This window comes from Pseudorasbora parva, chromosome 25 (genome assembly GCF_024679245.1).
Source record: "Pseudorasbora parva isolate DD20220531a chromosome 25, ASM2467924v1, whole genome shotgun sequence".
Lineage (NCBI taxonomy): Eukaryota > Metazoa > Chordata > Actinopteri > Cypriniformes > Gobionidae > Pseudorasbora > Pseudorasbora parva.
In genome coordinates, this window is record NC_090196.1 from 15,863,382 (window position 1) to 15,880,481 (window position 17,100).

General features: G+C 37.2%; 1 long non-coding RNA gene across 1 annotated transcript; it reads right to left on the minus strand.

The window, feature by feature from the left end:
- Positions 1 to 13,493: 13,493 nt before the first annotated feature.
- On the minus strand, positions 13,494 to 16,679 carry LOC137065208 (uncharacterized). The gene is made up of 4 exons (XR_010901601.1): positions 16,005 to 16,679; positions 15,378 to 15,470; positions 14,727 to 14,848; positions 13,494 to 14,017 (listed from the first exon to the last, which is right to left on the minus strand). It is a non-coding gene; the product is annotated as an uncharacterized lncRNA (long non-coding RNA).
- Between the last annotated feature and the right edge of the window lie 421 nt (positions 16,680 to 17,100).

The window sequence follows — 17,100 nt, forward strand, 5'->3', positions numbered from 1 at the left end:
GTGCTGATTGTATCCATGCTGGGGGCGTGTCGGCCGGTAGCGCTTGGCAACGTCACCCGAGCCGCGCGCGCTCATTGGATGGCGCCGTGTCCCGTAGTGCGCTACCTTACTTGCCCCCACCAAACTTTTACAAAGTATAAAAAGGAACTTCACTCAGAATATGATTTAGCCTATCATGAGAAAATAAAGTATTTTGAATTTGGTATTTATTCATGTCATTAGATTGTAAGAGCATAAGAAGTGTGTGTGTGTGTGTGTGTGTGTGTGTGTGTGTGTGTGTGTGTGTGTGTGTGTGTGTGTGTGTGTGTGTGTGTGAAAAAATATATTTTATTCATTATGTTATGCTATATCATGTAAGCTATATAAGTGCATACGGGACTTGGTTGTTTAAAAAATAAAATGTCCTGAAGTGACAATGCAAAGCAATTCACTGATCAATTTTCAGGTTTCAGGATTTTTTTAAATCAAACTTTGATTAAAGATGATGCTCAACTATTTTATGAAAGAATATATAGAGATATATATTTCTTATATATATTCTTATATATTTCTTATATAAGAATATTATAAGAAACTTATAACAGAATGGATGTACCATTTTACTTTATGCATGAGGGTAAAATGGCCATACTTTGGTTTTCCCATTCAATGTAATGTGGATCTAATTTGTATATTAATGTGTTCTTGGAGCAACTTGTAATGAATAAAGAAGCATAATAAGGAGATACAAAATTGGCAAAAACTATTATAGCTGTTGTTTTTTCCATCATAATATCTAATATTTTATAGGGACATTGATATGCAATTTATTTCCCTATTCATTTGTTGTGTCTCCTGAAATGCCTGATAAACACACTTTAAGTCCCGGTGTCCTCTATTGGGCACATAATGCCCTGTTTTGTAACAGAAAGTCATATTTTGATTAGAAACTCCATAACATTTTTCCTCAGATGTTGATTTGTAACAAAACATTATAAGATTTAAATGATAATTACAAAATATCACAAAATATTATCATATCCCTAAGAGTGCTAAATTGGATAATTCAGCCATTTTTAAAGACCATGAGACCATTTTTAGAGACGTTGTTGTCCTCCTTAGTGAAACCTCAAAAAAATTGTTTCTCTGAAAAGCCCTGAATGTGCTCTTTACACTTTGGTCAGACATTACTGTGAAGTATGGTGTCAGAGAAATTTGTTTGTGTCCTCGTACTAGGACAATGGCACCCAGGAGGTTAAAGCATTATATTTTATCCATAGCCATGTAAGTGCTTAATGAACTGGTTGCCATAGCTATATGGTGGAAAATGGTCTAGACAGCATGTGAATGGAGCAAGGCAATAAAGATTTGCCCTCACCCTGTCAAAGCATTTCATGATTAAGATAAGTAGTGTAAAAAACATTATTAGAAATGCATTTTTTTGCATGTTTCTAATTTTTTTGGTGCAAAATACATATTAATTAATATTTTCATTTATTGATGTAATATTAATGTTTATTGCATATTGTATACAGTATATCCAAGCGCATATGGGATTGTCTCACTGAAGCATGACATCTTGGTTAATCAATTTTTTTCTAGTGACTGTAAAATTAGGGAATCGACTCTATTTCAGATGATCAATTGGATGATAAAACAGTGGTTGCTATAGTTCACCCTCACTTAAGCTGCTGCAGAAGCCCCCTCCCCCCTATGGAAACGAGAATACTGTAAAATATTTATAGTCTGCTCCGTTCAGACACTCCAAGGGCCTGGATGTGACAAAACTTTTCTAAATAAATAGCTCATATAGACACAGAATCCCAAGAATCCCAGACTGGAAAATATATTCATATTCCTGCATTTCACAAGCAGACTGTGGGGGTGAAAATGGAGATCAGTGTTTCAAAAGTTAATCTTATTTTTTCTTTTTTTGCAGGAGAGGAGAAAATAAAGGGCTGAAGCCCAACACTTCAGAGCTAACGATGCACTCTTCTCATGTGGGAAAGCATAGGCCTACTCTCTTTCAGTCCTATTCACAGTAGACTTCTCTGGAAAGTTCTAAGTGTTCATTGAGAGCAAGGCTACATGGCATTCAGAGAGCCATCTGGTTGTATTACTTTACATATTCTTTCACCGCCACAAGAACTGGGTGTTCTTGCATTTCATGCAGTGTTTCTGAAGCAAATCACAGCATAACATCAAGACGGCAGTTCAAATTTCACAAGATGGCTGCCTCAGATCTCAAATGGAAGAAAATGCCCTCCAAAAAGTTTAATTATATATAACTGTAATTAATTCTATGTTGCATTATTATTTTATATTTTAATTTTAATAAGAAATATTTATCCAAGGACAAACCACATAAGTGAACCTCACCTTACAATTTGACTTTTACCATTCAGCAAGATGCATTTTAGATGCCAGTAAGAAAATTGAAATGAAACTTAATGTCCCACACACTGAATAAACCCACTCATTCATTCTCCTTTCATAATGTGTGTTCTTCTCTTAACAGTCACCAAATCGTTGAGTAGGTTGAATCACATTCTCAATTTCACCACGCGAGAGAGATGACTCAGCCATTCTTCAATACTATCAAGAAATATTGCATTCCCCTGGGGCTCAGCATCATTACTGATGATTGTTACGCATGTCCTCTCGGGCTTTTGAGATGTAATCCCATTGGACTTACAAACAGTTTGTGAGGACAGCGTGACCGCACAACCAGGTGGAACAGCCCAATCAAGGCCATGCTGTCCTAGAACACAAGGCCCGTACAGCCGCGTGGGCTGATTCGACTGTTTACTTGAATGTTACTTGGCAAATTATATATGTATACTTTATTTATATTGTTTAAACTTGACTTAATAAGGCTCAATCTGCCATTGTAAACAGGTTAAATTTAAGCCTTTTTATTTTCCTCTGTGTAACACAAGCTGCTGTTTTCCATCGACGGACGGATGGATGGATAGAAGGACGGACGGACGGACAGACAGACAGATAGACTTGTACAGGACTTCTCCAGTAGTGGCAAGGCAGGTCGCAAGAAAAGGGAAAAACTCTGAAGCCTTTTAAAGGAAATTTAATTTTCTTGTCAGGGCATGCTCAAAACAGTGCAACCAGTTTCCATTCACCAAAATTCCACAAAAAACCACCAGAAAAATCAAAGTACAAACAAAAGTGGAAAAAAGGAAAACAAAACAAGATTTACATAATGAACATTACCAAAGCCCCTTTCACACTGCACGTCCAATATTCCCGGAACATTGCCGGGTCGCCTTCTGTGTGAAAGCAACCACACCCGAATTCGACCCGGGTCGGGGACCTAGTAATATTGCGGTATTCGACCCGGGACGAGCGCTGTGTGAACAAAAGCCGTAACATATGCCGCAACGTGTACGTAGTTATCGTGCGACTCCTAGAGCTTGTTTTTTCAATAATACAACCCTGCAGTGCCAGAAGAGCTAGTCAGTGTTTTAAACGCAGACAGTGTTCGTATACAAAAGAAACTAAAATTAAACAAGCAGAAATGTGTACAAACTGGACACAAGTCGAGACCACGCAGCTCCTTACTATCCGTGCTGAAGCTGAGATCGCTCGCCATTACACGTCACATCAGGATGTCACGTGTCAACTCGACCCGGGACCGTTAAGCGTTGTGTGTGAAAGCGCACATATTACGGTATTTCGCTGGCTGTGTGAATGGACCAAATCTAGCGACCCGGGAACAAATGCCGGGTCGCATTATCCGTGTATTTGCCGGAATCGCAGTGTGAAAGGGGCTCAAGTTGGCAACAGGCCCAACAGTCACACTTCGTTTTCCCCCCTTGTTCTAATAATTTGCCTTTTTATAGTTAAGGCTCCTCCCCTTAAATTCAAACACACCAATGACAGGACAATTTCAATTACACTCTGCATAGCTTACTTATCAGATCTTTTATATCAACATTCCGACATGACTATCATCTTTATTAATAAGTTCTATTTCCATAAGGAAACCCCATTAGAACCTTAACAGACATGCCATCAATGTAAGAACAGTTTCAACGTTTAAACTCCTCCTCCTTTGGGATGGTAAATAAAATTATCTTGAAAACAAAGCCCATTGTTTGGTTCTTTGAGTTGCATACCTCACTTTATGACAGACAGACAGACAGACAGACAGACAGACAGATAGACAGACAGATAGATAGACAGACAGATAGATAGATAGATAGATAGATAGATAGATAGATAGATAGATAGATAGATAGATAGATAGATAGATAGATAGATAGATAGATAGATAGATAGATAGATAGATAGATAGATAGATAGATAGATAGATAGATAGATAGATAGACTCCCCTCAATGCCCTGTCAGCCTTACATAAGCAAGTTGATACGTTTTACACAAAGTCATTATAGGTAGAAACTGATACTTTTCCAGTCATGACTCATGTGGGTTGTGCATGTGATTCCTTTCCCCCACTAGACAAGCAAAGAAGGACAATAATGTTTCAGCTCCTACAGTGTCTATCATAATCACCGCTTGACTGCACGCTTCCCAACAACGTGTCATCCTGACCTGAGGCTGAGAGTCTGATTGGCAAACACACCTCAAAGGACTGAAGGTCACATAATACAGTTCAGTTTGTCTCCTTTCTGTGGAAGCCATAAATTAGAAATGACCTGCACTGTCATCACAGCCTGACTCTGATAACTAGGGCTTGATTGCTGTGGAGGATTTTGTGTGGCAGTTCCTTTTTTCTTTTCTCTCTTACTTTCTTTGTGTTTTTGTGTGCTTCTGTATTGAACTGTAGCATTTAAATGTCAATTCAGCAGCTCTGGCACATGTGAAACTCAGAGGTTGTTTACTGCTTGTGGTTAAGCATTGTACTTTTGATCTACAGTTGGGAAACATATCATTTCCCATCATGCATGTAACAACTCTTCCTGTTCGTCTTTACACAGTGTCTTTATATGTTGATCTTGGACCAGCCTTGTCCCAAACCAATTCTGATTTTAACCATCAAAAAGCAAACCACGGATCTGGTCTCAGATCAGCACCCAAAGACAACTTCAACAGCCCCACTTTGCAGACTTCAACAGTGCACGACATATAACAAATGCGCTTATACCTGCAAAACAAACCTGATCGTGAGAATAACAACCTGCATGAACTTCCCGAATATCATCAGCAGCGCTCTTGCATAATACAGTGACTGGTCAATCATTTCACATGTTGATATTTCCTCCCTTGTCCTTGGCAAGATTTCTGACCTCAGTGACTACTGTGGATCACGCGGTTCTGCGCTGATGTATCCCAAACACCCCAGAACAAACACCTCACTCAAAGGTACATGAGCTGAGCTGCAACCAGATGCCGAGCTTTTGTTTTGTCTGTTCAAGGAGACTAGAGCACAATGCATAACATTAAGCTGTAAAAACAGACAGCTTGTCCAAAATATGAAGCAGTTCTGGATAAACTGAGGACAATTTGATAAATGTATCAGATGTTAAAGGGATAGTTCACCTAAAAATAAATGGCTCGGATTCATGTGGTGATTCAAGTTAAGGATTTCATGCTTCTGAGAGACAAACACAAGTCCAAACTGCAGTGTATTCAATCAGTGTCCAGATCTTGGCTTTGGTCCAGCTGGATATTTAGGTTACACATGCCACCAAGGTATTTTTATACTCAGCAATAAAGCAGCAAATTGTCATTTAGAGTTAAAGGTAACAATTCTCACAGTTGTAATAATGTCAAATGCATATTTAAAATATATAGTCAGTGCCTTCTCGGAAAACAGACCAAAAACGTTGATGACTAATCCTGCGCCACATTTTTTTGTCCAATCAAATGCTCTCTAGAATGAGAAAGTCCCGCCCCTAAATGGCTAGCATGTAGAAAATTATCATTGAGGCTGTGTCCGAAATTGCATTCTCTCTATACTAGGTATTTATTTTGAACAAGTAATTACTTCTAGTATAGCACTAGTAGTTCTAGTATGAATGTAAACTGGATGTGCTGCATTCGGCATATTGTCATTATCATGTGACCTACCAGTGCCACTTGGGATAGTAAAGTGTTCATCGTATACACACTTCAGAATCTCACCGGAAATAGTAGGTTATCTTTTAACGTACTCTTTTAAGAATACTGTGAATTTCGGAAATACTTTTTTGTGACATGCTGTTCTTGGCCTATTATAGGGAAGTATGCGATAGGCAGATTGATATACTGTTGACTGTTTGATGGTCACGTTAGCTTCCTTAAAAGAAGTGTATGAAATATTGTGGCCAAAACTGGTACTGCAATCACTTTCAAATGACTGTAGAGCGGTGTATCCCCTCTCCCCCTCCCCCTGACTCGAGGTTGCTAGATAGGCTGCAGGATCCAGCAGGAACCTTTGTAGCATTTGTAGCGGAGCAGATCTGGCAACCCGGACGCCGAAACACTACTGACTTCATAATTGGTCGATAGGGGGAGGGCGGAGCTTCAGGCCAAAACACAACATGTCAACATCAATATCCGTTGAGGACTGCAACAACAACTTTTAAATGACAATATCCTGGCCCGGACTACTGTTGTCTTTGTATTTGAAATGAACATGATTTCTTAATGTCTAGTGACATATCAGGCCATTTTATGATTAATTGAAATTAATTTCTTACATAAAGTTCCTTTAAGGTCTTGATATACTCACGGTGAAATAGTGGTAAAACAAAATTAGAAATATGTGACTAGTGATATACTGTTAGCGGCGTTTAGATGAATATGTAAATATGTGCTGCATGCTTTCCGCTCAGTTACAAAATAATCGCATCTGTAACGCATCTGTATAGCAATAAAGCATCTGATCATAGCGATGTGGATATGTTTACATTCTAAAGTCACATCAGGTTTATTTTAGATTGTTTAAAATTAAGCAGCTTTAACGTATTAAACATGAAAAACAGTCTCAGTCTCATTTCATCAGAAGTTCATCATTTTCTACTATAAAGCATGCCACATATACGAACAACAAGTTCTCTGTTTAGGATCAGAATAAATTCAACCAAGCGCATTTGATGACGTGGATGATTACGTTACTGTTTATCATCTGTCCATCATCGTCTAAGGCCCGCCCTGACAATTTGATTGGTCCGAACAGTTTCTGTTTGGGCATAATTACTCCTCTATGGATCAAGGCCAGACCGAACTGCCCGAGCTCAAGTCTTGTGGGCATGGCTGAGTTCAGCTGGCATCCAGGCTAATGTCGCTCTCCAGTGAGTTCATGTGTTCACTCAAGGACATCTGACCTCCATATATTCAACAGGAGAAATTAACCTGAAAATATTTCAGCGTGAAAGGTGGAGCCTCCGCGCAAACCTACCTATTAAGTAATCGCTACTGACCAATGATTGTACAAAGATGTTTACCAGCCTTGAAAAACCTTTTTCGGAAAGTTTGAAACGGCTTGCCAAAGGGAACTTTCCGGAAAAAGTTTTTACTGCAGTGAAATACGCATAAACAACTTCTATCCACTCCTTCTATGCTGCGTTCCACTCCACTTTTAGACAAGGGCACTTTCCAGTTCAGCCCATTGCTTAAAGGGGTACTTCAGCGCTGGGAAGATGAATCTGTATTTAAACTGGGTCATCAATGCAGTAGAAATGTGAAATTATTTTTGAATTTGGTGTCTTCTAGACTGAGAAAAGACAGAAAATGTATTTTTGTCCCATGGGGATGAAAGACTACAATTCCCAGAATGCTTCGCTGCCCTGTGAGGCCATTCCCAACGCCAACAACTTCATTACTGTGACTGAGTTAGAGACACTACAATTAAAAACTGAACGGTTCTGTTCAATATAATGAGTGAGTCACCGCGCGAGTCTCACAGCACTGAGCACTAACTGCAGGAGTGATGAGAGCTGAGGTAATCGCGACTACATTCGCGGCATACATTCACAACGCGAGTTCAGTCTGGCACGTTTCAGTTCATGCCTTTGCAAGCTTAACTTTCATAGAAATGAATTTGAGAAGTTAAAAGACTTACATTGCTCACCATAGCTCCGTTTAAATGATCCTGTCTGCAAGCTGAGCTCTCCCTGCCAGCTGAGTGTAATCTCCCATCCCCCAATGCCGGATTCAAAACATGCGGAAATGGCTCCCTCTGCTGGCTGTAGTCTTTAGCCTCTGGGCAAACATTCCTCCTATGATGCAAAAATCGTCATTTTGCATCATAGGAGGAATTTTTCCAGAAATACAATGCATAAATCTCTCGTCTCAGGGAGATATGAGAGGGGAAAGCACAATAATTTGAATATTCTCCAGGGTTTCTACTGATACAAAGCCATATGCTAATCGCTGAAGTAACCCTTTAATCTTCCACCAGTAGTGGGCACTCAAGCAACATAAGCAATGATGCACATCCGAGTAAACGAGGCGGAGGGAAGTTAGTGAATGAATGGCATAATAAAAACAAAGGCCCTGTCCCAAATTTCTCACTTCTTGTGCACTTTCGGTCTTGTGGACTTACAATGGCCATTGCGTGCATGTGTCCGTTAAGTCTACAAGACCACAGGGTGTCCCATTCGTCATTTAAGCTTAAAGAAGGCTGCTCGTGAGCGCCCCCTTTGCGGCTGCTATGCGCCCTCGATGCACACTTCAGCTGAGCCCGCAAGTTTCCGAGCTACGCAGAGGACTTCTACACGGCAGTCAAAGCGCCATTACGTCAGGAAAGTGCGGACTCAGAGGAAGACCGTGGGGGTTTAGGGTGCCATTTGGGACAGGGTCAAACTGGAATGCAGCACTGGTTACACAGATCTTCTTCGCTTGTTTTTAGATTCGATGTGAACAGCGCCTCCTACCGTATAACAGTGAAAACACTGATTGCTGTCAATGTTGGGGAAACATTGTGTCAAAAATTATCGAATATATCATCAATGCAGGGGAAAGAGTTAATAGCTTTGAAAGTGTAAAACATTAGCTATTAAAAAAGTCATTAATATGGCCCCAACTTCCTGTTTCAACAGAAAATACTGGCATATTAACGAAATATGTAGTCAAGTGATTTCAATGCTAAAATGTTCAATAACCAGTGTAGTTATGTTAATCAGCAAACATCAGTGACAGGCTAAGCGAAGCGTAGATTGATTTTTTGTGGCGGATGCTTGCTGAGGCTAGCAGTAATCCACTCTGAAACAATGCTGTGGGGAAGACTTTGTCTTCTTCACACAATACAGCTGAAAAGAACACTTTTCTTTTTGGAGCAAACACACTTAAACTATATATGCTAGCTGGCAGTGAGGAGCAGCTCTATTTATGAGATATCAATCAGTGGGCTGGTTGGACATGTCTGATGGAGGAAGAGGAGGAAATCCTCATCCCTCTGTCTCTCTTGCCCTCTCTCCATTCAACCGCACAGTTTGAGCCCCAGGCTCTGGATTAGCATGCCTTGATGACGGCATGTGTAGAGGGCCTCTTGCCTACCCCTATTCAAACTCAGCAGTGATATGTAATCTACATGCACACTATATACACTATACGCTCATGTAACCTACATCGCACAATGCAACACAGTCTCACCCCTACTCGTCAAATGTTGCCGAACGGTCAAGGGACCCTGACGTCAGCTGTTGACGCACAGGGTACCCCTAAATCGCCATTTTTCGACGTACTGGGTAATCCACTGATTTCAATGAGAAACCTAGGACGTCATAAACAGACGTGTTGGGCATGTGAATGTTATCGTTATGATGGAATATATTGGGTTATAATTTTTACATTATGACATGTTGGAGTGTGATTCTCAATTTAATCAGCCAGCACAATTGTATTTACATTTATTTACGCTATGATACACGTTTGAAACAGCAGTCAAACCCCACCCCGCCCTAAACCTACCCATTTGCGTATTATATGATATAAAACACAGACTGTAACAGACAACAGGCAAACTTTATTGAAAAAGTCCAACTATTCCGAGGCCAAACGATTGAATTGTGTGAAGAAAAGACCCAAAAGCAATCACCGTCTCTATCCGCGCCGCGCGCCGCGCGCGCCCCGGCGTCACACTGAAGACGCCACAGGTAGACCCCTCGGCGTCACGCGATGGACGAACTGGGAACCCAATTGCTTTCAGTGGGAAACCTTTGGCGTCAACATTAGACGGCAATTCTATCGGTATGAAATCGCGCTGAAGAAGTCTCATTCAGAACACATCGCGATGTTTGGCATCAGATCACGTGTGCCACATGTTGGTGAGTAGTCATACATATTATGTCCTAATATTTGATATAAAGTATTTTCTGCTTGTCGTTATCGATCATGTTCAGTCACTGCATTGTATCTGTCATCATCTCCACTGAGGCTTTGCATTTCTTTGCTTTCTAAATAAACACACCTTGCTAATAGGGTGATTAAACACTGTCACGTGACGTGCTATAGACCTTTAAACATTTGTTAATATTTAATAATAATTACTAGTGTAGTTCCAACGTGGAATTTGTAGTAGAAGCACAATAAAAAAATAAAATAAAAAAAACACTTGCCATGCGTTTACCACAGTATTGGTAGTTTTAATGTGATATTTGTTGTAAATAAACAGTAACCACAACAATTACCATGCTTTAAATGCATTTTAATGTAAAAAACAAATATTGTTATTTAAATAGTATAGTATATCCAGAGCTGTATTTGTATATGAAGAGTTCAGATGCAAAAGCCTCAAAAAGCCACTTCGGTCACATGACATCAGATATTCAATTATTTTTTATTATTATTAACGTCCCGTTTGCATGTAAATAATTTATGTGATCACAAAATCAAGTGCGTTATCTACATTTTCAAACAAATTCATATGATATAGCTTGCTATTATATACTTTTAATAATGGGAATGCACACATATCTGTGAACTTATTACATAAATGTATTTAACATTTAATTATGCATCGTTTTTTACAGAAATAAATCCTACAGTTATGTATAAACTGACAACATCATCATCATGTCCTGTCCTGGGCACATTGGGCAACATGTGTCCTCCAACATATTCGATCTGTGGCCACGTTTTCACATCTTCTCATGGAACATTGAGCATTGAGCATTGAGGTCTTCGTGAAACATCTGTCTCATATCTTCCTTGGTTTTCCCTGTCTCGTGCGTCCTCCTGGTGGTGTCCACTTCATAAGTGTTTTTGGGTGTTGTTGTTTGGGCATGCATAGGACATGTCCAGTGAAGTGCACCCTTTGCTCTGTCACAGTGTCTCAAAGTCTTCACGTGGAGTCTGTGGAGTCTTATGATCTCTTTGATATATGCAGAACCAATATTCATAAACTGTTCTTGATGTCTGCCTATGCCTTTATCATCAGGAGTTTTAGTGAAGGACATATCTATTGCCATCCACTAGTTCTAGTCATGCATTGACTTCATGATGCTATAGTCCAATGTATATTTCTGCATTTGTTGTTTGTTTGAACAAATGAAGATAGTGAGAGTTAATACCTTTTGAAATCAATAATTATTCATTAAAACTTTTATTACAATGGTCACTAAAGTACATGTCCACCATAACTACCTCTATCATTATTTCACTACCTATCATTATATCACTACCTTGTTAATGTAACTGTAACATGAATGTACTTTATAGAAGTATTTTCTTACTGAAAATGGTTAACATTTACAATAATCATCAACTATTTTAATTGGCATTTAATTTAGTTACAATAAAAGTGAACAATAATCGCAAATATATAGTATTAAAGTTTAGAATGTAAAATGTTATTTTTTTGCATATATATATATATATATATATATATATATATATATATATATATATATATATATATATATATATATATATATATATATATATATATATATATATATATATATATATGGGCACTACATTTGTATTTAAACTGTTTGACATTAAATATTGGAATATGCTTACAAAATTGTGTGCATTCATTGTGCTTTTGTTATATTTGTTTTAATTCCAAGAGTTCAGATTGTAAAGGATGGCTTAAAGAAGTTTATGCTTGTAGACCATTGCATAGAAAAAGGATTCTCTTTCAAATATATTTATTATGCATCAGTTTAACCACACAAAGAAGACTTTCATTTTAAAATGTGAGTTTTATTATTTAATTAGAATAAATAAATATTTAGCCTATATTTAGAATAAATAATATTTAATATTTATTATAATAAATATAATATTTAGCCTAAATATTAATTCTTTAAGGAATCTACCCCTTCAGTTGAACCGGATGAGATGTGATATAATTTACCATAAATGGACAAGTAAGTGTGACGCCTGTGTTCAGCTGGGTTGTCATTGGCTGTGACTTTATCGCAGAACGCGCAGTGATTGGACTATCTGTTTTAACTCATATAAAACGGCGTTTCATGTTACAAAGTATGTTTTGGTGTTATTACGTCAGTAATACGTTAAGCTAACTATAAAGTGTCGCTATGTTCTGAGAAATGACTCCTTTACTGAGAACCCAACCCTAACCCTAAGCATTTCTGCACACTTCTATGAACTACAGCGCCATGTTTCCCATTGCATTGATACAATGACAGATATATGGGTAATGTAGTTTAAAAGGTTTCATAATGAAACAATAAATGTTAAGTAAATTACATATTTAATGGACAACTGGATATTAAAATATGTTCATTGTGTAAACCTATATGACATATATGAGGGCCAAGCTGAAATTGTATATTTTACTGTGAGCACTTTTAAAAAAACCTTTATGGCAGCTTTCCATATATGTCTGAAAACTGTGGCCAACATTATTTAGTAAACATTGCATATGCAGTTGTCCTGCCAATTTTCTCTGTGATACGCTAACCAGACTTTGAGTTAAATCCATTTGAAATATGCTTTTTTTTTTGCTCTTCAAGGGGCCACTACTGGGTCCCTGGAGGTGTAAGGGCAGTACAACATACACAGATCTATTCTCCTCATCACGTACAACAAACTTTGAGTCACATTTAAATATCAGAGTATTTTGTCTTTTCTATTCTAACGTCATGCTTGTGTATAGGTTTTGATATTGTAAGACGAAATGATGAAATACAGAAATATTTGAAAGAAATGTTGTAAAATAATAATTATTAAGTTTTATTTTCTTTTATGGATAAACACTAATAAATATAATGGATGAACCTGCAACAACTTGCCATTATCCACTTTCCAGAGTAAACAAAAACTATTTATATTATTTACACTTCATTATTACTATTAAATATAGGACCATGCACCATTAAGTAAAATAACAAGAGACATTGTCACAATTTCATCTACACCCTCTTCACGTACCTGGCATCGAAAATGTGCATGCTTTAATTTTTATTGCAGTAGTAGATGTACCAGAATGATCAACATCAGTTAAGCTTCAGATCATCTTCAGTTAAGCTTGAAGTGTTTGTAATCCTTCCCTTTATTTCACTGAAAACTGACATACTTGTCACAGCATGCAAGTATATACAACTTTTTGGAGCATTGTACCAAATATAATATAACCAGATAAAAAATGTTTACTTCTCAAGTAAAAATATTCTTGGTAATTAATTAGATAACCTAAATAAACTTGTTGAATGTGTATTTACTGTACCAAACACCATACACAATACTCACCATACTTTATCACTCAACACTTTATTGGAGGATACAGTATACAGTTGATAAAGTAGAATAAAGTCAAATTAGATTCAAGATAAATAAAAATGGGTTTTAAAAAACACATTAACATCATATTAATCCATTCACAGCTGCTGAAGCCACACAAATGAGTGCCACATAATCCCATCCAGTCAACTATGATACAGAAAACAGATTTGATATAGTGTTGGAAAATAATGATTCATTATTACAACTAGACTGGTTTCTGTCTCTTCCCTCTATCATGTTCCTGTTCTTCTTCTTCTAAACAGTTCGCCCACTTGTACCCTACAGTATAATCAATGTACAGATGATGTGATCACTGATGTTGTGTAGCCTTTTCTCAACCAGAGGAAGAAGTCGTATATTCCGGCGTTCTCCAGTCCTGGTCTAAAAGTAAAACAACAAACACAATTCATATTAAGTTTAATGTACAGTCAGGTTAACCTATGTTCTTCAGTAAACTCTCCACCTCAAAATGGGCAGAAATGCCAATTCCTGATTTAAATTTACAAAGCAGCAGTCAGTACATAAAATAATATACACATTGAAGCATTATGTATAATATTTCAGCCCATTATAATAGCCAAGTACTGAACAAAAACTAATTTACCCATATCAACAGCAACCTTTTAAACAGTAGATCTTTTAGAAAGAACTAACCAGATATTTCAAAGAACATTTACTATTTGATTCCTAATATGTCCCAACTCATTATCTTCTAAAGCTACCCAGAACCATCCATGGTCTACAAAACAATGGAGAAATACATGGAGTTTATAACAACTAAATGCTTTTTCCCACACTTGTCTGCTTTTATCTAAGACAAACAGACGGTGCAGTTTTTAAGAACTGAAGGCCAAAAGTGTAATAATAATTGTATCAAAAAGGGAAAACAAATATTTACCATTTTAAATAAATCCAAGATACAGAACCTCATTTGCTTATTTTAGGAGTTATTAAAATATTTAGACATGAATAATGGTACGTATTTTATCAGAGTAGAAAGAATGATCACTGTTGAAATGAATAGTCCTTTGAGAGATCAACATCAAATTTTGTACTACATATTACAGCATTGCTTCAATACAAGACATACCAATGGACTTGCGCACTTTTCTGTCTTCTTCGGGCACAAGATGTCCATCTTCCTTCCTCACCCTAAACAAAGGACTTATTTTCTTAGCTTGCTTCGATATAAGGTCTGGTCTTTCTTCTCTTCTGTAAAACAAGAAAGTATCATTTACTCGGTGCAAATACTATTGTTTTTAAAACATATAAATTAAGACAGTTAAAAGTATGTAATAGCAAGCTATATCATAAGAATTTGTTTGAAAATGTAGATAACTCACTTGATTTTGTGATCACATAAATTATTTACATGCAAACGGGACGTTATAAACAGTGCAAGTGATCTGATTAAGAAAAAATAATTGAATATCTGATGTGTCATGTGACCGAAGTGGCTTTTTGAGGCTTTTGCATCTGAACTCTTCATATACAAATACAGCTCTGGAAAAAAAATTAAGAGACCACTTAACATTTAGAAATCCATGTTAAGTGGTCTCTTCATTTTTTTCAGAGCTATATGTACGAGAATCATACGAATTTGACAACTTGTTAAATCTTGTGAATTATTAAGACTTTGGGAATATGTTCTTACTGATTGAGATATGGGATTTGTAAGAATAAGTAACAACAAATGCTAAATAAAATGTTTGATAAAGGGTTCAAACCAACACATACATACCATTACAAATATTTGCTGTTGCAGCTTTTGGTTTTCTCCGTTACTTCTCCACAAACAAGAATGGGTTGACTGAGTCCGAGAGGCCCTTTTGGTCTTTTCAGGTAAAAAAAAAAAAAAGAACGAGAGAAAAAAAGTCATAATATATAATATATAGCATTATAAAGTATACTATTTAAATAACAATATTTGGATTTTACATTAAAATGCATTTAAAGCATGGTAATTGTTGTGGCTACTGTTTATTTACAACAAATATCACATTAAAAATATCAATTGTTGTGGTTACTGTTTATTTACAACAAATATCACATTAAAACTACCAATACTGTGGTAAACGCATGACAAGTGTTTTTTTTTATTTAATTTTTTTATTGTGCTTCTACTACAAATGCCACGTTGGAACTACACTAGTAATTATTATTAAATATTAACAAATGTTTAAAGGTCTATAGCACGTCACGTGACAGTGTTTAATCACCCTATTAGCAAGGTGTGTTTATTTAGAAAGCAAAGAAATGCTTAGTGGTGATGATGACAGATACAATGCAGTGACTGAACATGATCGATAACGACAAGCAGAAAATACTTTATATCAAATATTAGGACATAATATGTATGACTACTCACCAACATGTGGCACACGTGATCTGATGCCAAACATCGCGATGTGTTCTGAATGAGACTTCTTCAGCGCGATTTCATACCGATAGAATTGCCGTCTAATGTTGACGCCAAAGGTTTCCCACTGAAAGCAATTGGGTTCCCAGTTCGTCCATCGCGTGACGCCGAGGGGTCTACCTGTGGCGTCTTCAGTGTGACGCCGGGGCGCGCGCGGCGCGCGGCGCGGATAGAGACGGTGATTGCTTTTGGGTCTTTTCTTCACACAATTCAATCGTTTGGCCTCGGAATAGTTGGACTTTTTCAATAAAGTTTGCCTGTTGTCTGTTACAGTCTGTGTTTTATATCATATAATACGCAAATGGGTAGGTTTAGGGCGGGGTGGGGTTTGACTGCTGTTTCAAACGTGTATCATAGCGTAAATAAATGTAAATACAATTGTGCTGGCTGATTAAATTGAGAATCACACTCCAACATGTCATAATGTAAAAATTATAACCCAATATATTCCATCATAACGATAACATTCACATGCCCAACACGTCTGTTTATGACGTCCTAGGTTTCTCATTGAAATCAGTGGATTACCCAGTACGTCGAAAAATGGCGATTTAGGGGTACCCTGTGCGTCAACAGCTGACGTCAGGGTCCCTTGACCGTTCGGCAACATTTGACGAGTAGGGGTGAGACTGTGTTGCACAATGGCATAGCCCTAGGTCACATGTATGTAATGTACTCAAGGTAGAACTTTGAACATTGTTTTTTCTGTTCTTTAGCAAAAAACCTTTGACTTTTTCAACAGTGACCACCCATTTTCAGCAGCCTTTGTTGACTTTACCCATTTTTTTTCTTTATAATGATTTCAAATCAAAGGTGCAAAGATACACAAAATGTATGTTATTATGAGGAAATAAACGGTTAATCCAATAAAGCATTGCAAATGCCTGGAATAAAAAATGATGGTATATAAATTGAGTTGATTGCCCTACAATATAAAACTACTTATATATTTGTAATTAACCCTTAAAGTCATATAAATAGAGGACATGCATACACAAACACATATAGGTAGATGATAGATACAAATATGTACATTAAGTACAGT